This window comes from Arvicanthis niloticus, chromosome 18 (assembly GCF_011762505.2).
Source record: "Arvicanthis niloticus isolate mArvNil1 chromosome 18, mArvNil1.pat.X, whole genome shotgun sequence".
NCBI classification, from domain to species: domain Eukaryota; kingdom Metazoa; phylum Chordata; class Mammalia; order Rodentia; family Muridae; genus Arvicanthis; species Arvicanthis niloticus.
Genome location: NC_047675.1, coordinates 9,886,111 through 9,897,709, shown reverse-complemented (window position 1 = coordinate 9,897,709; position 11,599 = coordinate 9,886,111). Strand labels below are relative to the sequence as shown.

Genomic DNA, 11,599 nt, shown 5'->3' with positions numbered 1-11,599 from the left:
CTCCAATGGTGATAGTCTCTATGTATATACATTTTTATTTGTCTACTCTTTTTCTAGACATATGAGTTTATAGAATGTTGGAAGGGAGGGACAAGAAGGGAAAAGGAAGGGAGGGGAGGGAAGGAAAAAAAGGGGATTGAAGCAATAAACAATGAAGCAAACAAAATAGAGTTAAACTCATTCTGCTTACCCTGGTGCTTAGTCTTTAAGGTGATTCATTAATTATAGGGATTCATAGAGAAATTTTTTACCCAGTCTGTAAACAACTTCTTATAAATCTAAAAACTTGGGTATCTTAGCAAAATATATAGTGCTTTTAGACCTAAGGTATTCAACTTAGACCACCATTACTAACATTTGCCTTGATCTCTGGGAAACTAAAGTCCTTTCCTTCATGCCCTTTCTGTTCACATCCGTATGCTGTGAATTCTGCTCAAAATGTTTCCTTCACTTTACTGTTCTTGGCAGCCTCCTACCTCCCATTCCATTCAAACTTTCTATATTCTTTATTGAGAGAGAATAGTATATTCTATATGAAATGAGGATATATGTGTTTTCCATATTGCTTTTTAATCTATACCATCTCATTAAATACTTCAATGAGCATAAAGACAGCCATGCCATATGGTAGGGTCAGGGACAGAGAATGTTTTCTTCAAGGAAGGCAGGTACAAAAAAAAAAAGAGAGAGAGAGAATGTTCTTTGCATTAAATAAAGATTACACCTCTTCCTTAATTACCTCTTTTCCTTTTTATGGAGTACGTGCAAATGATTGTCAGTTTCATCATTTGTAATCAGAGGCTGAAACAGATGCTGAAGGTATATGTGTGTCTTTTATAACAACTTGCAATATGTTCTCAAAGGACTGCTTACCTCCCATATTCCATAAAGTCATCACCAGACAGTTTATTCTAAAAAGTGTTTGAGGTAAGTTAAGCACAATTTGTTCAACTTTTGTTAGCGATAACATTTTACAAAGTTATTATAGGGCTTTCCGTGTCTACTTGAAGGTGTGCATTTTGTTGTAATGTCTTTGATTAACAAGATTTCTTTCCTTGCTTCTGTGATTTAAAGTGTTCTTAGCACTATCTGGCCTCCAAAATTTTGTACCAATATGTGCCAATCACTGATGAGACTATTCTAAAAGCAAAATTGGTACTTAAGCAGAAAAAGAATGTTAATAGATTGCAGTATCAAGGTTTAGTGGTAAAAGTCTAGGTCTGTTATTTGTGATCTGAATCTAGATGAGTACAATAGAAACCTGTGGTCTAGGTTCCTCTGTCCACTACAAATTTTTGCAGTTCACAAGTGCCGTCTGTACTTGCAGCATGGCCTGAGGAGCAATCTCGCTTCACTTTCTAGATGGACTTGGGGAAAGTACAGCTACCAAAAGCTAAATTAAAGCAGATACATTAAATGGCATCAGAACAAAAATCAGGGTAAAGGATCTTGTGAGAGCTTAATTTAGTCTATGATTCTGGATTTCATATAGAAAATATGCTTATTTGCCGTTAATATGCCTAAAATTGAGTTTGACAATAAAAAGACTAGAAGAACATACATAAAACGAGAAATAAAATACAACTGAACACAGAATCCATTCTGTAAAAGATAATGATATGGTCCTCAGTAACAAACAATTGAGAGTAAGCAAACCCAGAAGATAAAATAAATCTATGATGTTGATTCTCAATGTCAACTTGATGAGATCTAAAATCACCTACCTAGAAAGAGATTGAGCACTCCTCCTACAGGGGAAGGTACAAGGACCTGCCCCATCAGAACTTGCATTTGGCTGGCTATATAAGACTAAACGTGGGCGAGTGTGTTTGGCGGTGATAGGGTTTTGTGTTCTTATCCTGTTTTTGTGTTTTCTGTTTGTTGAGATGGGACAGGCTGTGACGACCCCTTTGTCTTTGTCTATGGACCATTGGTCGGACGTTAGGGAGAGAGGTTGCTTTATGTCAGTAGTTGTAGAAAAGGGGCCTTGGCAGACCCTTTGCACCTCTGAGTGGCCGACTTTCAATGTGGGATGGCCACCTCGAGGGACTTTTGATTTACCCACCACTAGAGCCGTTAGGGCAGTTGTTTTTCAGGAAGGACCAGGGTCGCATCCAGATCAACAACCTTACATCACTGTGTGGGAAAACTTGGCTTGTTGTTATCCACCCCCGTGGGTCAAGCCTTTCCTCCCACCTCGCCAACCAAGCTCCTGGGTCTTGGCTGTGCGAGAGGGCTCCACAGAAGGAAGACTGAAACCACGACGGAATGAAGAAAGCGAGTCCAGCACCCCGCGGTGTCCGTTTCAAAGATATACCCTGATATAGAAGAACCCCCTGAATGGCCCACTCTCCTGCCCCCGCCTTACCCCCCAGCTCCCCAACCTGCACCCCAGCCCTCAGCCCCAGCACTGGCCCCAGCCTCTGGGGCCACAGGAGGGCCCTCAGCAGGTACTAGGAGCCGACATGGAGCCACTCCTGTAGGACCTGACTCCACCGTGACGCTGCCCCTTAGGGCCGTTGGGCTGCCCCCAACTGGTGAGAACGAGCTGCAGCTCCTGCAGTATTGGCCTTTTTTCCTCCTCTGATCTCTATAATTGGAAAGTTAACCATCCTCCTTTTTCAGAAAATCCTGCGGGATTCACAGGCCTGATAGAGTCTCAGACTCTGTTGCCTGCCCGTAGATCCTGTTTCCCTAGCTGGGCCACCTTGTCTGGCCTCAGTGGGAGGGGAAATGCCTAGTCCACAGTGATTTGATGTGACAGGATGGGTTGGCACACAGGGGGCCTCCCCATCCTCAGAGAAGGGGAGGGATAGAGGAGGAGCTATGTGAGGTGAGACTGGGGGTGTGTGATCAGGATGTAAAGTGAATTAATTAATTAGTTAGTTAGTTAATTAATTAGTTGAAAAACAAACCAAAAACCAAACCAAACAACAACAAAAAAACCCAACAAAACAAAACAAAAAGGGGGGAGGGGCATTAGCTAAGCCCAATCACTTACCTCTCTCTGCTTTCCGACTGTGGATACAATGTCACCAAGTGTCTCAAATTCATCCTTAAAGAATTAGCTGTCCTGATGTCTTTTACCCTCAAGCTGTAAATCAACATAAACTTCTCTCTCTCTTAAGCTGCTTCTTTTATCAGAATATTTTAGTACAACATCATGAAAATTTACACAGAGAAAGTATTTCCTGTAAAACTAGTATACCTTTGAGGTAGCTTCACAAAATGCCTATCCAGCATACATGAAGCCCTGAGATTGATTCCCAGCATCATACACACACACACACACACACACACACACCTGTCATAGACATAAAGATTTTCAGTTTATTTCCTCAATTCCATATGTCTTTGGACTATAAGCTATATATGGTATGTTTTGTGCTGTTATTGTCTTTTAGTGAAGTTGACTGACTACTTTTTAAAAAATATAGATAGCTTGATTCTTTTGCAATGAGTTTTTCTTTAATAAGTTTTATCAACACATCTCCCAACATCAAATAATTACTTTAAAAAATGGTACTGTTTTTACTTAACAAAATGTAATGGTAATGGTGGCTAGTGTCACTGAACTATTCTGGTGGGAACACTTTCAAATATTCCCATATTTGGAAAGAATAACAGGGAAATGTCACCTTTGGTCTGCCTCTCTTTATGCCTCCTGTCTGTACATTAGGATATAAGCTCTTAGCGGCTCCAGGTCCATGGCTGGTTCCTGCTGCTGAGAGACTTGTAATCTCCCCTCCCATCCCATGTGGAAAGTGGCCACTTGTACCTTTCTGAAGGTGGGAATATTCTAGTTCTGGAAATTTGGTGACGGAGGACTTGCATAAGGCCTTTGATATTATATCCTTTCTTCTTTCCTGGTCTGTCCCTCTTTTCCATATGGCACATTCAACAAGGGAGGACTGCCCTGTAATGTTTTACTGCTGTTGGTTTGGTTTTCCTCTGCTACAGGCATAACCATACTGATTAGCTTTCATTTGAAAAGTTTCCCTCCAAATCACACAAAATAAACACTTGTTTCATCAACTGCTAGGTCTACTGCCCTTTCTAGACCTGGAAGGATGGATCTCTGAAGACCAAATTAATCTGCATTACTAGTTTTTAAACACTGTGTGCTAAGAAACTCCCAAGAGTAACCCACACCAACCTGTAATACTTCTCCACAAAGAAAGCAGAAAAGGCTGTGCAAGAGTTGTCAAAATAAGAACTGTGTTAAATAACATTTAAACTTAGAAGTATTAAAATACATAGGTATTTAAAAACACAAAACCTTATGAAACAGCAACTAAAAAGAGTTTCAAATGTTGAAAGGCAACTATGAAAAAGAATCGTTTAAAATAATACTGATGTCAACGTTAGTTTGCCTGACATTATTATAAAGCAATGAGAGTTTGCAAGTACAAAAGAATCTTAGATGATTCTTCATAATAATAAAAAATAAGCAGGAGCTTATTTTTTTGAATATGTGAACAAAGCTAAGTAACTCTCATAGCATTGGCTACTGGGAACTGTAGTTGTCTCGGTGGCTTAGCAGAGTTTACACTTAGTGTTTTATATAGTTCTCATGTACCTCCCCCAGGCATTTGTGTCAAAACTTTTGACAGACACTCCAAGTTACAAGGACACTATTGTACTAGGACTTTTAAGTAGCTCCAGTTCTCTGTTTCAACTCAGATTCTCTGTCATTTTATCAAATAAACAAAAATACCAGAAAACAAAGCAAATAAAAATATGGATATAGTATGAAGAGTAAAGATTATTTTAAAAGAGGAGTTAAAATTAGACGGTGACCGCAAATGAGCAAACCATTCCTTAAATGACATGGGAAGGTGTGGGCATTGGGGTTGGGTTAAGGGTAGTTGTCGGGGTAGGTTTTATTTGGAAGTTTGAGTTTGGTAGTGCTAGTGGTAGGGGTCAGAGTGCCTGTGAAGGTTTTAATTATAGCAGTGAAATGGCTACAAAAAAAGATGAAATGTCAGATTAAGGCAGAGGATGTTCAGGTAAATCACTGGCTTCTCTGATAAATAACATCCAAAGGTCAGTTTAACATATTTGTGAGAAGAAACCAAAGATTTCTTCAATTCTATGATTTTTTTTCCCCACTCGAAAACTATATATAAAAAAAAAAAAGCTATTGTATAAGCAAAGGGTAAAGAACACACATGGAATGAAAAGATCAAATGAGAAAAATATATATTATCTGTATGGCTTTTCTTGGAAAGTCACAGGGGCAGGAGGGGAGAGACAGACAGACACACACAGAAAGAGACAGACAGACAGACAGACAGAGAGAGCTAGAGAGAGAGAGAGACAGAGAGAGAGAGAGAAAGAGAGAGAGAGAGAGAGAGAGAGAGAGAGAGAGAGAGAGAGAGAGAGTCTCTTATATGAAACTGGTAAAATAATCACCTGCCTTCCTAAAAGTGTGGTAAGATGTCTCATCAGGTAAAAGTGCTTGTAATGAGAACTCAATGACGTGAATTTCTTACCTGGGAACCCACAAAAGACAAACATGGTGCTCATATACCCAATGCAGACTATTGCAAGAGAGGAGGCAGAGACATGAGGATCACTCCAGCATTGTATGACAGCTATCCTGGTGCTTACAGGACAGCAAACATAAGAGATCTCTTCCCTCAATAAATTAGCACGAGAGAACCATCTCTTCAAAGCTGTATTTTTTTACCTCTCTCTATATCTATATCTATATCTATATCTATATCTATATCTATATCTATATCTATATCTATCTATCTATGTCTTGACATGAGCATAGACACAGTTCTGCATATGCCTCATACAGCACAATAATACTAGAAATACAAATAAATTAAAAGTGACTATTTTCTGACATGCCCTACTTTGTTTCAAAACCTGATAAAAAAAAAACATTATTTCTCTTCTACTTCTAATTTTTTCTAAATTAAAACCAACTTTGGTTTTGCTTAAGTAGAATTTTGCCAAAGGGAAATAAATAAGTAAGTAAGTAAATAAATAAGTAAATAAATACTAGAAACCCACAGCATGGTAAAGCTTGAGAAGCACTGGCTGGGGAGTTTTGGTTCACATGACCAGAATTGCAGGAAGTTGCCTCAGTGCCTTTATTTATAGGTGAAATGATGTTCCATGGAGGTCACTCTGCTATGCAGTGTGTGACAAGACCTTTCCAACTCTCCCATCTGAGCCTCATTAGACTGCATTGCAAGCTTAGCAATGTCTCACATGCAGCAAAGGAACATCTTCCCTCATCTTCCCTATCACCAGGCAATGGCCTGCATGCCGCACAGGGCATTGTTTCAGGTTGTTCCGATGCTAGGGGCTCGGAGCACATGTTACCGTATGTGAGGCCAACATCTGTTTTTATAGTTCCCTTCCCTGTCTCCAATGATGACCATGGACTAGCACTCTGAAACTGTAAGCAAACCTCCAATTACATGGTTCCTTTTATGAGAGATTCCTTGGTTATAGATTCTTTTCACAATAGATCTGTAACTAAGACAGTGGGTGAACAGAGGAAACACACAGAAGTATGAATCATGGTTCTATCTCTGATGCTTCAGTCTAAGCTCATAGATGGAGAAATTGCTCAGACTGGTAAATATAAAACTAATTTAGAGATCAGCCAAATCAAGAACCTTAGTTTCTCACATTGCTCCATTTTATATTGAGTTAACTAAAGAAAAGGAAAAATACCATATGGATTTCTATGATGTTGCTTTAATTATAAGAGCCTTGAAATCAATTCCTAGTCTAGACAAGACTAGTCTCCTCCTTGGGCTTAGAGTGCTACAAAAGTGTACAGGTGCTACAAAGACACGCAACTGGTGTCACTGGCTATGAACTGCAAAGGGGAAAACACCAAAAGGATTTAGAATCAGGTCGTTCTGGATGTAATCCCTCCCTTAAACTTTACTGAAAGCAAAAGGTAGAAGACTTAAAATATTCCAAATTCTAGTTTTTGAGCAATTTGAAATAGGATTAACAATATCTTAAACATGTTTGTGAAAATTAGAATATATACATGTATGTAACACAGACATACACACACACACACATATATATATATACACACAAACATACATGCATGCATACATACACACATACATACACACATATATATGCCCATGGGTGATCACACAAACATGTTTACTAAATGCTTGAACCTTGAGTTATTGCTTTCAGAGGAATTTGAGGTTTCTGCATTTAAGGCATAATATCTATTAAGTATGTAATACTGCTTGCCTTTGCCACAGTGTATCTTTGAAATTCTAGAAAAGAATCTCTAGTTCAGTTTTTTTTTTTTCAGAGAAGCCTGTATTGCACTGACATGTGAAATGAAGCTTATGATGGAGGGACCTCTTTAAGGTGACCTCATTAGCTCACAATAAGAGAGGTAATGCTGTTATCACTTATTGTTAAATATTCATTTGTCTTGAGGCAGATCACCTTGCTCCCAAGAGGTCACAAGAAAAGTGACAAGTGCTTTCTTCATTTAGAGGAAGATGTCTTTACTAAAAGTCACGTGATTCCTAGGAAATATTAAAACTCATCCTGGAATAAAGTAAAGCATTTGTGTGCACACTGGATGTTAGTTCACATTCTTGTCCTGTCACTCAAGCCTAGATACGGAGGCATGATGGTTTGTCTTATGCCACTCTGAGCACACTCAAGGGAACCTTTGTGGGTTCCTCTGGAAGAAGAATGCATCCTGATCCCTCTATAAATGTTGTAATAGACCTTGGAGGAAGGGATGCAGGGCTTAGTTGAAAAACAAGGCTAAAGAAGTTCACAGTCTTGAGTACTGCTTCTTTTGGTTTAGATATATAGATCAAAAGCAGATGGCACAACTGAGCTCTGTGTGCTGTGTTTGTAAAGAACCTGCAGAGTGTTCTCATACCCATACTCTCACCTGATAAAGGAAAAACATGGGGTGTGTGTGTGGGGGGGGGGCATGAACAACTTATATTAGAACTACAGAGTTACCATGATCTTAGAAAGGCAGATGAACAATGTGAGAAGAATCTACTATTAAATTATAATGATAATTTAAAAATAGACTTTTAGAAAGAAAGACTATGTTTATAGTTAGCTATGAAGGATTAAATGAAAAACTACCATTTGAAAAAGAGGGGGAGTTTGCTCCCTGGCCATGGGCAAAGAGTCACCTTGTTGGTAGTGTTCTTGTATCAGCCAGGGATAGTGCAGTTGGCAGCAGTCCTTTGTGCATTCTAGCTTGATGACTGGCTTGCTGGCGAAAGTTGTTTTATACCTAGGATACATAAACGTCAAATTAATCAAATCCAACCCAGGCAGTGCAGTGTGAGAGAAGAAAGAAAGACAGAGACTTGCATTCCACCATGCCGCCCTGTACAGGTGGAGGGAAGATGCTAACAGACCTGTTTTTTACCCCACACAGGTAAACCATACATACATGGAGCTGGGCCTATGTCCATGCAGCCCAGGAATAGAGAAGGAAGAAAGACAGAAACCTTGGACTAACATACCACTCACAGACATCCCCTGCAGCACAAAGCACAGGAGGGTTATGGACTGAGGATGTCACCAAGGGACCCACTGCAGGAGCAGCCACAGTGTGTGTGAGTGGCGGTCAGATGAGAGGGAGAGAAAGAGAAATACAACAGCTTGAACATTATGAAGAGAGACAGAACTGGAGACTCACGGGTGGAAAGGAATAGCTTGTTGTCAGTGGCTAGTCCTGTCACCTGGGGCCATGGTGAGGTCACAGGCCGAGCCGCTACCCAGGACCACGGCTAGGTGATGGTGGTGGCAGCAGCAGAGTCTGTGTTGATTGGCATGTTCATGGCTCATGTTACCACTAAAGAACATAGGGATGTCCCTGGTCAAGACAGCTACCGCAGGGGGAAGGGGTCCCATGGATGTCCAGGGGCTTTGCAAAACTGGCTCCACCCTTCACTGGCTGCATCATTCTAGAGAGTTGGTGTAGGCTTATTTTTTTTTAAATCTACTTTAATAAGATTTCTTAAATGTTTTAACCTCCCTTACAGCCCACAGACCAAAACATCATCAGCAAAACATTTTCCTATGTGTCTGCTTCAGCAAAACATCTTAGATAGTTTCCAGAAAAACATCACGTGACACAACTGGGTCTCCAAGGAGACCCAAAATTTCCACTTCAAGCTGGTCCTACAGGGAGAGCATGCCCTGTGCCTTGCCCAGGCAGCACAGTCAGGAAAGCTGCCTACAGGGTCATGGAATGGGAGAGCTAGCCCTGCCCTGACCAGTTGCAGAACTTGGAAGCGTGGGCCCTGTACCTGGACAGAACAGCAGACCTGACCCTGGCAGGAGAGGCACAGAAGATCTATCTGGCCCTGCCACTGGTTTTTCATGTGGTGGTGTGGGTACAGAGTAATGCCCTCACCCCATCACTCCTCAGAACTGTGTCAGTTGGGAGAGATGGCCCCAGGGTCATGAAAGCAGGTGAGCTGGCCCTGCCCCTCACTGGCCGAATGAGCTGGGTCCACCTCTATCAGTAGCAACACTTGGGAGTTGCTTGGGAGGTCCAGCCTCTTGCCTGGGTCAAATGGGTCCCATGGCCTGGCTTGATAGAGGAGTTGGCTCTAGAGGCATGGGTGCAAATGAGCATGAGGGCAGGGAAACTGGCCCCGCCTCTCCTGCCTATGCTCAGCTACCACCTAGGCCCAGATCCAGGACTCTGAGTGGGCCCACCCCAAAATCTGTGTAGTCAATGTAATTATCATATCTATCCAGGCCTAACTATGACTAATGTATTTATAGTTTCAGACTTTATTTCCAGCCCATGATAAATGCATTGATTTCTTTTTAACCCTGCCTTCTGAGCAGTAATTTTCTGATTTTATTTATTTATTTTGCTTTTCTTCAATAGTAAGTCTATTGAAAACAAGAATTATTTATTTACATTGTTCTTTACTGGTGTGTGTGTGTGTGTGTGTGTGTGTGTGTGTGTGTGTGTTGCTGGGTGAAGCTCAGAGCTTTGAAATAAGTGAATACTTTATTACAGACATCACCGGCTACATCCTAGCCGGAAAACCACACCTGCTCTACCTTTGCATTTACCTGTAGTAATTTTCTCTTTAACAGTACGAAACAGAATTAAAGACTAAGAGAATTAGTTGACTCTCTGGACTGCCCCCCCCCCCATGCTCACTTTATAGGTGAGATACAGACACAGAATAGTTTTCTTATAAGCAAGTTCATTACTGGGGAGAGAGATTCTGCAAGAATCACAGATATCTAAATCCTCACCCTTTATTTATTTATTTATTTATTTATTTATTTATTTTTATAACATGAGGCTGTCACTAAGGAAAGTGATCCCCAGGCTGGGGGTAGTGAGGGTGTGAATAGCTAACAGATCAAATAGATGGTTTCTAGCATTTATTCCCCATGGCTGAATTGTTCACACATGATGAAGTAAAGACAATAATTAAATTACGCTTTACTCTCAAGTCTGACAGAGTAGCAAACTAAGCTATAAAAATGACGACTGCCTCAGGAGTGGGTGGAGAAAGGGGTGATTTATTCACATAATTATTTCAAAGCTGTGCCTCATTGTGACCATAGAACTCACTGGAAATTTTTTTCAGTTTGATTTTCATTTTCAATTGTTTTGTTATTCACAGATCATGAGCAAAGGAAGGCAAGTTGTTCCTGAGGCATTTCGAGGAAATTCTTCTGGGTAATTAAGCAACCATTTCCCCTTTGTGAATCGCTGCAGAGTCACACTTCGTTAGAAATGAATCAGATGAGCGCTGAATAAGGAAACAAGCAGCTGGGTTTCTAGGTGTCCCAAACCGAACAGGAAGGACTCTCAATATCACTGTTTTATTTTAGGGATCCACAGACCTGGAGATGCCTTAAAAAAAGGTATTCAGTAATGTCTTCCCACACTTTGTCTGAGATGGGAGATGCTAGTTGACCTGACTCCAGTTGCTTTGACATTCCTGGTGTTTCCTGGGTACATCTTTCTGTTCCAGTTAAAGGGAGATTATTTTCATGACACATGAAGTGTTTCTGTTTTGAAGAGAGGGTGCACATGTAAGCACTATTAAAAGAAAAATCTAAGCAAGCCAGCGGTGGCGAAGCGGCTTAGGCGCCGGCCTGCAGAGGGCGAGCCTGCGCCTTTTGCTCTCTCTCTCTATATATCTATCTCCCAGTTCGAATCCCGCTTTCCCCGTGTGACTCTGCCCGAGTCTCATTGGGGGGGGGGGGGGGAAGAAAATCTAAAGAAAAGGTAAGCAGTGAAGTCTGAGGAAATGAAGTGGAAGACTCTGTTGTGTCTTTCTTTCCCTCGCTGATAGCTACGTCAAGGTGGCAGCCAGAAGTCAAGGTGAGGAAAACCGTACCAAGTGTGTCTACTTTCAAAGAGATGATTGCATGGGATGCGTAGTTTAAATTTCCACAAGACAGTAGTTTATAATTTCCTTAAGAGAGACAGCACTGACTAACGTCTACTTTCCTGTGACACCACACTGCCTCGTCACTGACAACGTTCCCACAGTGTTCTCGGTTATACACACTTCTATTCCAGCAACAGTTGCTGACTCAGCCTAAACTTTCCAGTTAATTCTAA

The 11,599-nt window shown here is 40.9% G+C and overlaps 1 non-coding gene across 1 annotated transcript; it reads left to right on the top strand.

Annotated features, from left to right (window-relative positions):
- The first annotated feature begins 8,144 nt into the window (after positions 1 to 8,144).
- Positions 8,145 to 8,288, top strand: LOC117723564 (small nucleolar RNA SNORA48). The gene has a single exon (XR_004608674.1). It is a non-coding gene; the product is annotated as a small nucleolar RNA SNORA48 (small nucleolar RNA).
- Positions 8,289 to 11,599: the final 3,311 nt, after the last annotated feature.